We start from the raw sequence: 15,204 nt of genomic DNA, 5'->3' as shown, positions 1-15,204 counted from the left end.
TCTTCCAAAGAAAATCGTTGATGCCATGCATAGATGTGGTGTTAAAAAAGATGTCATATTGCCGAACCAACCACCTGTTTCAGAAAAAAGAAGAAGATGCAATTATTGACCATATAATAAACACAGGAAAAGTGCTATGACATGCATTAAGTGTAAAACCAACATTTGTAAGGAACATAGTGGCGTTCTTTGTGCTTCTTGTTTGTCACATGTTGAAAACTAAGAAAAATGCAATTTTATGTGAACAATGAATAATAACTTTTTGTCAAAATATTGCCTATATACATTATATTGCGAATAATTAGTATGTTTTAATTGAAGAAATTGGTTGTAAGAAATGTTATGAACGTAAACTGCAACTTATAAGTGAATTAATAAAATTATTTGTATATGTTGTATGTAAATGGATGTAAATAATAAAAATTCACTCTTAGAGTTTTTTAAAAAATTAATAAAATGTTAATTAGGCCCACCAGATCCTGTTATTGTATCTTAGGAATCTTTCAATATGACAGTAAATTTGACAGAAATAAATTTAACTCCAAAGAATGATTATATAAAAGAGGAACATTTTAAATTAGGGCAGGGCATTGGAGGCCCTGCTTATGCATTCATGTGTGTTTTCGGCACCGTGCATCCTAGGGTTAAGTAGGAAAATGCTGATTCACATAAATATGTTTAACCAAACACGAATGCAGTTGTTCAACACATTTCTTCAAATTTGGATGTTTCTCGTTGGAAACTAATGCCCAGAAATCTAGACCAAAGGATGACGTTGCTTTAAGAAATAAATAGCAGCGCAGAGTAATAATTTTGTTTTGTATTATCATGTCGTCCATTTGAAATGTGTCTGCAAATTTTTTAACTGTTCAATAGATGTGACTATGATCAATGGAGTTATTAAACGGATAACTGATGAATTTCACCAACTTCTCAATTTCTTTCGAATCACTGAAGCGAAGTCTGATACCGCTAACTTTTTGCTCCCGTGTACTTGTTAGGAATGAAATTTGTGACAGGATGTTTTTCCATATGATCCTTGATGTTTATAACTGTTTGACTATGGAATGCTGCAATGGAGCTCATCATTTCTGTTGCTGTTTTATTCTTGCTTTGTAATTCCAGATTTAATGTGGTCAGTTTACCGGTAAAATCTGCTAAAAATGCTAAATCACGCTGCCAGTCTAAATTATGCAAATTCTGGAAGTCATCACCTCTCTTCAAGAGATTTTGTTTCGTCCAATAGATCTTGAAATCTTTCCAAAAATTTGCTTCGACTCAGACACCTCAAGTCAAGAGTTCAGTGTCAAATCTGATTCCATCTCATCTAATTGCTGCTTAAAGAGCCGCCTTTAGAGATATTTTACTTTTATGGAATTTACAATCATGAAACAAATATCCATTACGTTGTTTTGTGTTTAGTCTGTCACTAGCCAGTACTTGTTGGTGAATTATGTAGTGGTAGCTAATGAAATGTGGTAAGTCTTCGTCTTTATGACTCGAGCAATAAAACCATTATGAATACCTGTCATTGCAGGAGTCCCATCAGATGTCACTGATACGAGTTTGTACACAGGTAGCTTTATCGTGCTAATATATGCTTTGAGTTCCATGAATGTATCAAAGACACGAGTTTTTCATTTAAATGAAATCAGACTTAGCTGTCCTTCTTTCGTCGAAAAATCTTCAAAGACCACCCTAATAAAAATAAGTGACTGCGCGGTATCAATGATATCTGTTGACTCGTCAAGTTGTAGCGAAATGCAACGTAGTGGACTATTTCTCTTTGTAGTTATTTGTTTATGTTGGAGGAGAGGAGGAGATTAGTGTTTAACGTCCCGTCGACAACGAGGTCATTAGAGACGGAGCGCAAGCTCGGGTGAGGGAAGGATGGGGAAGGAAATCGGCCGTGCCCTTTCAAAGGAACCATCCCGGCATTTGCCTGAAGCGATTTAGGGAAATCACGGAAAACCTAAATCAGGATGGCCGGAGACGGGATTGAACCGCCGTCCTCCCGAATGCGAGTCCAGTGTGCTAACCACTGCGCCACCTCGCTCGGTTTTGTTTGTGTTCTCAATCATCGTTTCCATACGGTGCATCACAGTATTTCGAGACCGTTGTAAACCACGAATAATATTTTTAATTTCATTTTTGTTTCTGAAGTTCACGAACAACGAATCTGACACTTCTTCAAAATTTTCTTTGCTGTATTCTCCATCGGAAAAAAAAGGTTTCCTCTTTAATGCAGTTAAGTAACGTATTTGGAAAGCAGCTTCAGTTGCAGCCTTACTATGCTCGTTCTTGGACTATTAATTGCGATTTCAATGCTTGCATTTTATTCTTTCCTATTTCGCTGGTATGTGGAAAGTTTGCCTGATATTTGTTATGAACTGTGTTAAAATGTCGCTCTAAATCTTCTTTTTTCGGTATTGCCACGGATGTGTTGCATATTAAACAGCAACAGTTGTCTTACATCACAGTAAAGAAGCAGTTCTTGGTGAAAGAGGAAGGGTTTTTGATTTCTTTGGAGCACATTTTTCGAGGATCTACAATGATGAAATTGAAATGCCAGTAATATAATTAGCATAATAATAAACCGTCCGAAACCATCCCGTTTGGTTTAGTAGGTGGGTAATTCGCTTGATCTATCGAGGAAAATAGTATTGAAAATATTATCTTACTTTATTTGAGAACCATCAGAAGCATTTATTTTCTCAGTTGGAGCTCCTTAAGCGTTTCTCTTCAACCACGTATTCACAGCGTACGAGGCGCGATGCAGAGAGTAATCCTGATTTACGCCGGTAATCGTTGACGTCATAACTCCGCTAGTACCTGTCGTCAACCGGCAGATTGACAGCAGACCCGCCCCCGCGTCCCACACACTTCTCGTCTATTTCCAACGCGTGCCAAAAACAAGAGAGAGCTATTGCGTGGAAGAGAAGGAACGGCGATTGAAAAGTGATACGATATAATGCCCACAGCAAAATGGCTCTGAGCACTATGGGACTTAACTTCTGAGGTCATCAGTCCCCTATACTTAGAATTACGTAAACCTAACTAACCTAAGGACATCACACACATCCATGCCCGAGGCAGGATTCGAACCTGCGACCGTAGCGGTCGCGCGGTTCCACACTGTAGCGCCTAGAACCGCTCGGCCACCCCGGCCGGCGTATGCCCACAGCAGTGGGTGATTACGTTGTGCAGTGTGTTCTACTATTTTTATATAAAACTATTATTATTAGGTATATTAAACTTACATTGTTTTTGCCTTGCCACTATCAACTGAACTATAGCCGCGACGGTCGAGCGCGATCGACCGGTTAGCCACCGCTGCCCTACAGTACAGAATTGGGGAGAAAAGAAATTTGTGGCGCAACCTGACTTGAATGACACATTCTGAGACATCAAGGGATCGCCAATTTAATATTTGCGGCAGGTGGGATCGAATATGATGGAATATGGTATGCAGATTCAGAAGGATGTAGGTTGCAGTAGTTATTCGCAGACAAGGAGGCTTGCGAAGGATAGAGTAGGGTCAACTGCTGCATCAAACCAGTCTTCGGACAGAAAACCTCAACAACAACGTAAAAAGTACTGAATTCCCTTTAACCATTTACTGTTATATGTTGCAGGTATATATTCTGCTACTTTACCTCCATACTGACATACCTAGGTAACTGGGCTGTCCACGGCACGGATGTGTTGCATATTAAACAGCAACAGTTGTCTTACATCACAGTAAAGAAGCAGTTCTTGGTGAAAGAGGTAGGGTTTTTGATTTCTTTGGAGCACATTTTTCGAAGATCTACAATGATGAAATTAAAATGCCAGTAACATAATTAGCATAATAATAAACCGTTGGGTTTAGTAGGTGGGTAATTCGCTTTGAAAAGGATGTGTCGATAAAATTGTAGGGTCGAACCATACACGTCTAATTTCATGCCCAGCAGCTAAATGCGTTCCACGTAACAACCTGAACCTGTGATCCTACAGTCAAACAGCCTATGAATTGGCTAGAATTGCGAGAAACAAAAGATAAATGAGTGAATAATGAAAGGGTTTTGTTCTAACGTGTGTAACTGATGTATGTGACACCAGAGACTTACGTGCAATAACGTTTATTCAAGTAAGTAATCTCAAATAAACGAAAGCGATCCAACAGTTGTCAGTTATAAAACAAACCAGAAATATAACCTTACTTAAACACAATAAATTTGCATTAAGTAGCATAAACCCCAAGCTAAATAGTCATCCAAGACGCGCGGGAAACGAAGTCAATTTCGTGATCATAATAATCGAAATATTCGCCAGGTCAAAATAACTCAGAATTAGGCAAGACGATTTACACATCAACGCACGAGACATACAAAGTAGATAATCTTGCTCTGTCTAGTTTTAATTCCATAACGCAAGCGGAGAAAGCCAAATTTCTGAACTAGAAAACAATCAGACTTCGCTAAAATTAAAGTCCCTTCTAAAGTAAAAGTATTTTAAGAGCGGCCACCACACAGCAACTATCACCTGCACGGCTGAATATCACACGTTACCTCAGGCAGATCTGCCTTCTTCCACGTTTCGATGTAAATGCATGGGAGTCGCTCTCTTGAACGCACCACTCAAAAAGTGCCCGTCTCACTTGACTCCAGCAGTGTTCTGCTACTGCCTAATTCCCTCTGTCCACCAAAAATACAGATACGTTCATGCTGCTCGCCAATTGTCCCGTCTCAAACTGGTGCTACGCAACGCCACGGGCCGCTGAAGCGACACCTGCATTGTTATAAACGGCGGCACGTTTAGACTACCTCGGTAGCTACAAGGGTGCTGACTTTCCAAAATTTCTGTGGGTGCATATCAATGGCGGAGCTCCCGTGCTCTTCAAAGCCGTTATCTCAACAAACAAAACGATAACAATCCAGATTACGTGAAAACAATTCCACTGAAATCTTAAACCACAGTGCCGTTATGTTAAAAATAAATAGCTGTTGATGTAGTCTGTATCAGTCGACTTCCTTGCGTCTCAAATTATTCTTTATTATTGCTCAATATTGACAAGCAGATATTTTAAAATAATTGTTGACGAATGGAGTGGGTATATCGTGGCGTGTCACTTGTAAGGAAACATGAAAGCAAGCCGAAAAGACGGGATTCCATTCGCAGCATAGTGCAACTGTTATTCTGAGGAGTGCCTTTGATTTAGCCTGAGAAAGGCAAGCAACGGTGATGTGTGTTGTTTGCTTGTCTTTGTACAAAGACATCTCAGTGTTTTGATAGGTCATTACTTTGTTGATAAAGACAAGTGACAAATATTTATTTTGTTTTTACCAAACTAAAAATTTTTCATGTGCGGCGCACCCACAAGATTATGAACATTATGTGATCAAAAGTATCCGGGCACCACCAAAAAATACGTTTTTCATATTAGGTGTATTGTGATACTACCTACTGCCAGGTACTCCATATCAGCGACCTCAGTAGTCATTAGACATCGTGAGAGAGCAGAATGGGGCGCTCCGCGGAACTTCGAACGTGGTCAGGTGATTGGGTCTCACTTGTGTCATAGGTCAGTACGCGAGATTTCCACACTCCTAACCATCCCTAGGTCCACTGTTTTCGGTGTGATAGTGAAGTGGAAACGTAAAGGGACACGTACAAAAGCATACAGGCCGACCTCGTCAGTTGATTCACAGAGACCGCCGACAGTTGAAGAGGGTCGTAATATGTATTAGGCAGACAAAATGGTTCAAATGGCTCTGAGCACTATGGGACTTAACATCTGACGTCATCAGTCCCGTAGAACTTAGAACTACTTAAACCAAACTAACCTAAGGACATCACACACATCCATGCCCGAGGCAGGATTCGAACCTGCGACCGTAGCGGTCGCGCGGTTCCAGACCGAAGCGCCTACAACCGCTCGGCCACATCGACCGGCAATAGGCAGACATCTATTCAGACCATCACATAGGAATTCCAAACTGCATCAGTATCCACTGCAAGTACTATGACAGTTAGGCAGGGGGTGACAAAACTTGAATTTCATAGTCGAGCAGCTGCTCACAAGCCATACATCACGCCGGTAAATGCCAAACGACGCCTCGCTTGGTGTAAGGAGCGTAAACATTGGACGATTGAACAGTGGATAAACGTTGTGTGGAGTGACGAATCACGGTATACAATGTGGCGATCCGATGGCAGGTTGTGGGTATGGCGAATGCCCGGTAAACTTCATCTGCCAGCGTGTGTAGTGCCAACAGTAAAATTCGGAGGCGGTGGTGTTATGGTGTAGCCGTGTTTTTCATGGATGGGGCTTGCACCCATTATTGTTTTCCATGGCACTATCACATCACAGGCTTACATTGATGTTTTAAGAACCTTCTTGCTTCATACTGTTGAAGAGCAATTTGGGGATGGCGATTGCATCTTTCGACACGATCGATCACCTGTTCATAATGCAAGGCCTGTGGCAGAGTGGTTACACGACAATAACATCCCTGTAATGGGCTGGCTTGCACCGAGTCCTAACCTAAATTCTATAACACCTTTGGGATGTTTTGGAACGCCGTCTTCAAGCCAGGATTCACCGACCGACATCGATACCTCTCCTCAGTGCAGCACTCCGTGAAGAATGGGCTTCCATTCCCCAAGAAACCTTCCAGCAACTGATTGAACGTATTCCTGCGAGAGTGGAAACTGTCATCAAGGCTAAGGGTGGGCCAACACCGTACTGAACTCCAGCATTACCGGTGGAGGACGCCACGAACTTGTAAGTCATTTTCAACCAGGTGTCTGGATACTGTTGATTACATAGTGTACGTGGGTGCTCGAGCCCCGACGCACTCACGTAGTCGGTGCGCATGGTTAACTACGCGGTCAGCGCGGTGGATTGCTAACCGGGGGCGTGAGTTCGATTCCCGGCCGGGTCAGTGGCTTTCTCTGCTCGGGGACTAGGTGTTGTGTATCGTCATAACTGACATTTCAATGTTGTGATGGCTGTGTGGGCGCTGTTGTTACGACTTTGTACACAACTGTAAGAAGACTTGGGGTACGGAAGGACGCTGGGTGGGAGCAGAAATGATTAGCAAACAGAAGATTTATTTAACTATAAAAGTGGACGAAGACTCGTTGCAGATATTGCAGCAAGAAATGAAGTACAGTTCTCAGTGTCAACAAGTATGAGGCTCACTGCACTAGATACGAACGAGGGTGTTGTAGTGAAGAGGCTCCAAGTGCAAGTGGGCTATCTCACTGCCGCAGGCCATTCTATGTTCCGGCGGTGGAGGGCGCTCGGAGCCTGGAGGCGCGGCTCAGTAGGCGTGCACTGTTGACTCCGTCAGATCCCTCGCGTCCCCTATCGGCGTCCGAGGGAAACATGCATTTCCATTACTTGCATTTCCATTGCCAACTGACGTTCAGCGATATAGTAGGTCATAATTAGGCAGGGGCACATTGGCAAAGCCCCAAGTTCCCCGAGGATAAATGGAATGGCCGAAAGAAAGAAAAATGGAAAGGAGATGTGGAGAAGATAGTAAAACGATCAGTCAAGTGAACTCTTTCGGTTTATTCAGGTAATCAAATACAGTTGTGGAAATTCTTCAGAGTTAAAGATACACGACTGACTTACCTCCTTCATCCTGGTCATAGACCAGTCTGCAGTAGAGGAGGTATTCATTGGCATAATTTCTACTAGTAACGAACGAAGTACGAGGGCTGTTCAAAAAGTAAGGTGACTTTTCAAATTGCGCTACCAACTCCATTCGACTATCGATCCTTTTTTTTTTTTTTGTTATGTTGGTACCCATGTCCCGAACATAATGTTCACAGTTTTAAGTGTACAGCATACTTAGTTTGTTTTTGACGATAGAAAGGTTAGACGTGTTTTAGTGTGCTCGGCGATTTTCGGAGCAAAAAATTTGCATCAAATTTTGTGTGAAAAATGGAATCAAGTGCTCTAAAACATTTTAAATGTTGAGAGTGGCATATCGTGAGTCTACTCTAAGTCAAAAAAGAAATGACGAACCTCACTCTGGACGCCTTAGCACATCAACAGATGATAACGTCGAAGATGTGAAGAAAATCGTTTTGGAAAGTCGTCTAGTTACCGTAAAAGAAGTTGCTGAGGATATTGGCACATCGGTCGGCTCGTGTCATTGAATTTTTTGGATTGACGTGTGTCAGCGAAGTTTTGGCACAAACTTCTCAATTTTGATCAGAAGAACCGTCGCATGAGCATCCCTCAGGAGCTCTTGAATGACGCCAATTATTATCCTGATTTGCATAAAAAGGTCATAACTGGTGACGAAACATGGTTTTATGGTTATGACGCCGAAACCAAAGCCCAATCGTCCCAGTGGAAGAATCCCGGAGAGCCAAGACGAAAAAAGCACGCCAAGTTCGATAAGATGTCATAGTATTGCTCACTGTTTTTTTTTTCAATTACCGTGGCTTAGTGCATAATTAATTTTTGCCTCAAGGCCAAACGATCAATAAGGATTATTACCTTGACGTTATGCGCCGTTTGCGAGAAGCAATACGCAAAAAACGTCCGGAATTGTGGAAAACAATTCATGGCTTTTGTATCATGACAGTTCACCTACTCATTCATCGTTGCTTGTGTCACATTTTTCGGCCAAAAACAACACGACAATCATGCCTGTCACCATGTTCACCGGATTTGGCCCCCTGCGACTTTTTCCTGCTCCCAAAACTGAAGAGACCTATGAAAGGACAAAGATTTTCAACGGTTGAGGAAATAGAAACTGCATCACTGTAAGTTTTCAACACTATACCGAAAAGTGCTTATGAGAAGTGCTTCGAGGATTGGAAGAAGCGTTGGCACAAGTGTATTGTATCCGAGGGGATTACTTTGAAGGGGACAACATGAGTATTGATGAATAAATAAATATTTTTTTCATAAAAATATGGTCTCCTTACTTTTTGAACACAACTCGTATATCAGTATGTCTTAAAAACGTAATTTAACCCCACAGCTTTGTTATTCATTGTAAAGTACTAGAAAAATACCATACAGTACTTGAAGCGTCGTAATCTGGGAGCATGTACATTGCACCTGCATGTGACATTTAAGGAAGAGTGCTGTCCGATGAACTGCTGATGGAACTTTCAACATCTGTGAAAGAGGAAACATCGAGAGTTAAGTTGTCTAACAAACGAATAACAACAATAAAGAAGGCTGACATAGATCTTAACTAAGAACGATAAAACTTTATATACCCAATGATTGATAATATTCATTCGCAACTAAATACTAACAGTGACGTTGAAAAGAACATCAACAGTGTTCGGCTTGCAATACTTACCAGAGCTGAAATTTTCGTACGCAGACTTAGGCACAGCCGTGCTGCTCTAACAGAACCAGTATCTATTGTAAAAGCAGAGCGCTGTTTTTCCAAGCTAAAAATGTTTTTAAAATTGTGTAAATTGTACACTAAGGTGACAAAAGACATGTGATACCTCCTAATATCGTGTCAGACCACCTTTAGCTCGGCGCAGTGCAACAACTCCACTTGGCATGGAGTCAACAAATGGCTGGAAGTCCCCTGCAGAAATACTGAGCCATGCTGACTCTATATAGACGTCCGTAATTGCGAACGTGTTGCCGGTGCAGGATTTTGTGCGCGAACTGATCTCTCCATTATTTCTCATAAATTCAGAATGGGACTCATGTAGGGCGATCCAGGTGGTCACACTATTCGCTCGAATTGTCCAGAACGTTCTTCAAACCAATCGCGAACAATAGCGACGCGGTGATGGCGCATTGTCATCCATAACAATTTCATCATTGTGGACATAACGTCCATGAATGGCTGAAAACGGTCTCCAAGCAGCCGAACATCCAGAGGCCCTGTCAGCTCCATGTAAACACAGTGACACCATTATGAAGCCATTATCAGTTTGCTCAGTGTCTTGTTGACAACATGCGCCCATGTCTTCGTGGGTTCTGCGCCACGCTCGAACCCTACTACCAGCTCCTACCAACTGACATCGGGAGTCCTCTTATCAGGCCACGGTTATGCAGTAGTCTAGAGTCGAATCGATATCGTCACGAGCCCAGGAGAGACGCTGCAGGCGACATCCTGCTGTTAGCAAAGGCACTCGTATCGGTCGCCTGGTGCCATAGCGCATTAACGCCAAATTTCGCAGCAGTATTCTACGGAAGGGAGTAAGACAGGGTTGTAGCCTCTCCCCGATGTTATTCAATCTGTATATTGAGCAAGCAGTAAAGGAAACAAAAGAAAAATTCGTAGTAGGTATTAAAATCTATGGAGAAGAAATAAAAACTTTGAGGTTCGCCGATGACATTGTAATTCTGTCAGAGACAGCAAAGGACTTGGAAGAGCAGTTGAACGGAATGGATGGTGTCTTGAAGGGAGGATATAAGATGAACATCAACAAAAGCAAAACGAGGATAATGGAATGTAGTGGAATTAAGTCGGGTGATGTTGAGGGTATTAGATTAGGAAATGAGACACTTAAAGTAGTAAAGGAGTTTTGCTATTTGGGGAGCAAAATAACTGATGATGGTCGAAGTAGAGAGGATATAAAATGTAGACTGGCAATGGCAAGGAAAGCGTTTCTGAAGAAGAGAAATTTGTTAACATCGTGTATAGATTTAAGTGTCAGGAAGTCTTTTCTGAAAGTATTTGTATGGAGTGTAGCCATGTATGGAAGTGAAACATGGACGGTAAATAGTTTGGACAAGAACAGAATAGAAGCTTTCGAAATGTGGTGCTACGGGTAGATCACATAACTAATGAGGAGGTACTGAATAGGATTGGGGAGAAGAGGAGTTTGTGGCACAACTTGACCAGAAGAAGGGATCGGTTGGTAGGACATGTTCTGAGGCATCAAGGGATCACCAATTTAGTATTGGAGGGCAGCGTGGAGGGTAAAAATCGTAGGGGGAGACCAAGAGATGAATACACTAAGCAGATTCAGAAGGATGTAGGTTCCAGTAGGTACTGGGAGATGAAGAAGCTTGCACAGGATAGAGTAGCATGGAGAGCTGCATCAAACCAGTCTCATGACTGAAGACCACAACAACAACAACATTCTACGGATACGTTCGTCGTACGTCCCACATTGATTTCTTCGGTTATTTCATGCCTTGTTGTTTGTTTGTTAGCACTGACGACTCTACGCACTCATGCTGTCGATCGTTAAGTGAGGCCGTCAGTCACTGCATTGTCCGTTGTGAGAAGTAATGCCTGAAATTTGGTATTCTCAGCACACTCTTTGAGACTGTGGATCGCGGAATATTGCATTCCTTAACAATTTCCGAAGTGGAATGTCCCACGCGTCTAGCTCCAACTACCATTCAGCGTTTGAAGTGTGTCAATTCCCGTCGTGCGACCATAAGCGTGTCGGAAAACTTTTCACACGAATCACCTGAGTACAAATGACAGGTCCGCCAATGCACTGCCCTTTTACAATGGTCGAATGAAAAGTAATGCCTCCACCTTCGTTAATTGGGTTTGGATGGGAATATTTTAATAAATCAAACACAGAAGTAATCCTTAGTATGTGATCTTTAATTACCAATATTCACTTTCCCACATAATCACCAGCCAATTGGATACATTTCTGCCAACGATGAACAAGTTTTCAGAAGCCGTCACGGAAGAAGTCGACACTCTTGTTTCCGCAACCACAGTCTCACAGTTCTCTCAACGTCTTCATCAGAAGCATAATGATGTCCCCACAGATCGTCTTTCATTATCGGGAACAGATGGAAGTCAGACAGTGCTAAATTTGGACTGTGTGGAGGATGCCGTACGGTGGTGAGATTCAGTCTCTGAAGTTCTGCTGTGCTGGCACATGAAGTGTGTGGTTTGGAATTGTCATGCTGCAGGAAAACATTTCGATTTTCCTTTCAGACCCTTTGTTAACCGTCATTTCAGAGTTCGCAGCGTTGTGATGTAACACTCTGAATTTATTGTTGTTCCATGAACAAGGAAATCAACATGGATAACACCATCTGCGTCCCAGAACACTGTGGCCATGATTTTTCCAGCTAAGGGCTGCGTCTTGAATTTCTTTTTCTGGGGCGAGTCTCTGTGTCGATATTCCATAGGCTGACGTTTCTTCTCCAGGTCGTAACGGCGTACCTACGTTTTGTCTCCTGTGACCGTTGGATGGAGAAAGGCTTAACTTTTATTCTCATAACGCGAGAGGAGTTCCTGGCAAATTTCAAGTCTGTGCACTTTCATTTCAGGAGTCAGCATCTGGGGTATCCATCGTATATTCCGATAGCCCTCACGTTCTTGTGAAATGCCAATTGTGCTTGCAATTTTTCTCTGAGTGATACGACGATCGTCCTGAATCAATCTGTCAACATTTTGCTGTGAAACTCGGTGGTTGCTGTCACAGGACGTCCAACTCGTTGTTTGTCATGCAGGTCAGATGTTCCCGCCTTAACATCTTTAAACTTACTCGCCCAACGTCGCACAGCACTCACATCAACACTATCACCATAAACTGCTTTCATTCTCCGATGAATCTCCTTTGGGGTGACACCTTCTGCTGTCAAGAATTCAAGGACTGCACGTTGCTTAAATAGCATTGACCGACCGTCTGCGCTGGGTTCCATACTTTACACATTAACAACACAACCGTTGAATGCTACGGCTTCCAGCCAACTGGAGCTGTAGAGAAGAGGTTACAGAACAAGCCTGTACCTGCCGCATACCAGTGCTGCCAACTGTTGAAGAGTTGCGAAGGTGGGAGCATTACTTTTCAGTCAACACTCGTATATTTTGTGGACGCGATACTATTTCCATCTGTACATGTGCATATGGTTGTTCCACTACTTTTGCCATCTCAGTGTCAGGAAGGGCTATCTCGTTTGGTAATGAAGAATTATCAACAGAAGAAAGGGAAAGCGGGTATGGACACAGGAGTGGTTGACTGGCGAACGAATGTAACAAAAATTTTGAAAAACGTCAACTGGTAGAACTCGAAGCGGGACGTTGTATAGCTTGCAAGAACGTGCTTGGTAAAATCCAAGACTTGTCCTTCAGAGCAGAAACCACACTTATTTTTCAACTCCCTACATGCCATCGCTTCGAGGTCGTGCAGATAAAATTAGGGAAGCGTCTCGCACAGGAGAGTGCAGTCGGTTATCCTCCCCTGCTCCATGTGTGCATGGAACATAGACAAATTTAATGTGTGGTAAAATAAAAAGTATCCTCTGCTATTAATTTTACAATCGTGTACAGAGTGTAGATAAATACGTCCGTAAAAAATAAAAGAGCACGAAAATATAGGTTTTTCTAAAGACGGTGTTGCACATACAATGATGATGAAAAACACATTTATGTAAGACATTCAATCCATGTCACTAGGCACATACACACATCAAAAAAAGTTTTGCATCACCCCAGTTCCCAAAACTCATGACGATAGACGTTGACTGTGGATATTGTATTACAGACACAGTCCGTTTGACTGTTCAGAGATGGCACTAAACCGGTCCAAAAATGTAAGCAACCATGCCTGAGCAGCGCCTATTAGATGGAGGGGGTCCGCTAGCCGATCAGTCCCAGTCATTCCTCCAGCAAGGAGGTACACGGCTCGTGTTGTCTGTAGTTCAATCATGCCTAGACGGTCAGTACCGCGGTTCGATCGCGTCCGCAATGTTACTTTGTGCCAGGAAGGGCTCTCAACAGGGAAGTGTCCAGGCGTCTCGGAGCGAACCAAAGCGATGTTGTTCGGACATGGAGGAGATACAGAGAGAAAGGAACTGTAGATGATATGCCTCGCTCAGGCCGCCCAAGGGCTACCACTGCAGTGGATGACCGCTCTGTACGGATTATTGCTCGGAGGAACCTTGAAAGCAACGCCACCATGTTGAATAATGCTTTTCGTGCAGCCCCAGGACGTCGTGTTACGACTCAAAGTGTGTGCAATAGGCTGCATGATACCCAACTTCACTCCCGACGTCCATGGCGAGGTCCGTCTTTGCAACCACGACACCATGCAGCGCGATACAGATGGGCCCAGCAACATGTGAAATGGACTGCTCAGGTTTGGCATCAGGTTCTCTTTACCGATGAGTGTCGCATATGCCTTCAACCAGACAATCGTCAGAGTCGAGTTTGGAGGCAACTGGGTCAGGCTGAACGCCTTAGACACACTGTTCAGCGAGTGCAGCAAGGTGGAGGTTCATGCTGTTTATGGGGTGGCAGTATGTGGGGACGACGTACGCTGCTTGTGGTCATAGAAGGCACCGTAATGGCTGTACGATACGTAAATGTCATCCTCCGACCGATAGTGCAACCATATCGGTAGCATATTGCGAGGCATTCGTCTTCATGGACGACAATTCGCGCCCCCATCGTGCACATTTTGTGAATGACTTCCTTCAGGGTAACGACATCGCTCGAGTAGAGTGGCCAGCATGTTGTCCAGACATGAACCCTATCGAACGTGCCTGGTATAGATTGGAAAGGGCTGTTTATGGACGACGTGACCCACCAACCACACTGAGAGATCTACGCCGAATCGCCGTTGAGGAGTGGACTAATCTGCACCAACAGTGCCTTGATGAACTTGTGGATAATATGCTACGACAAATACAGATATGCATCAGTGCAAGAGGACATGCTACTGGGTATTAGAGGTACCGGTGTGTACAGCAATATGGACCTCCACCTCTGAAGGTCTCGCTGTATGGTGGTACAACATACAATGTGTGGTTTTCCTGAGCAATAAAAAGGGCAGAAATGATGTTTATGTTGATCTCTATTCCATTTCTCTTTACAGGTTCCGGAACTCTCGGAACCGAGGTGATGCAAAACTTTTTTTTATGTGTACACACTCCATTAGTAGTTTACTTATTTACATGAATGTTAAGTATTTATGTACTTTTTTGAAATTATCGTTTCGTTCCTGATTTGTTACTGACTCCTTTTAAGTACTTGTTAATATCATTACCATAGGAGTAAAGCAGAATACTTACGGAAAAGCAGAAACGTTGAGTCATCGAGATGCACACACAGCAAAGAAAGAAAACTTGCTAGCTTTCAGAGTAATCCTTTTTCGAGCTAGAGTACGAATACACGCGCGCACACACGCATACATACACACACACACACTTTAATGCATACGCACCCCCCCGAAATGGTGCCGTTGTGCATACAGTGTGAGCGAGCACGCGCGCGCTCGTTTGTGTGTGTGTGTGCG

Source organism: Schistocerca nitens, chromosome 9 (genome assembly GCF_023898315.1).
Source record: "Schistocerca nitens isolate TAMUIC-IGC-003100 chromosome 9, iqSchNite1.1, whole genome shotgun sequence".
In the NCBI taxonomy this organism is placed as follows: Eukaryota; Metazoa; Arthropoda; class Insecta; order Orthoptera; family Acrididae; genus Schistocerca; species Schistocerca nitens.
The sequence above is the reverse complement of the archived record's forward strand: the minus strand, read 5'-3'. Positions refer to the sequence as shown.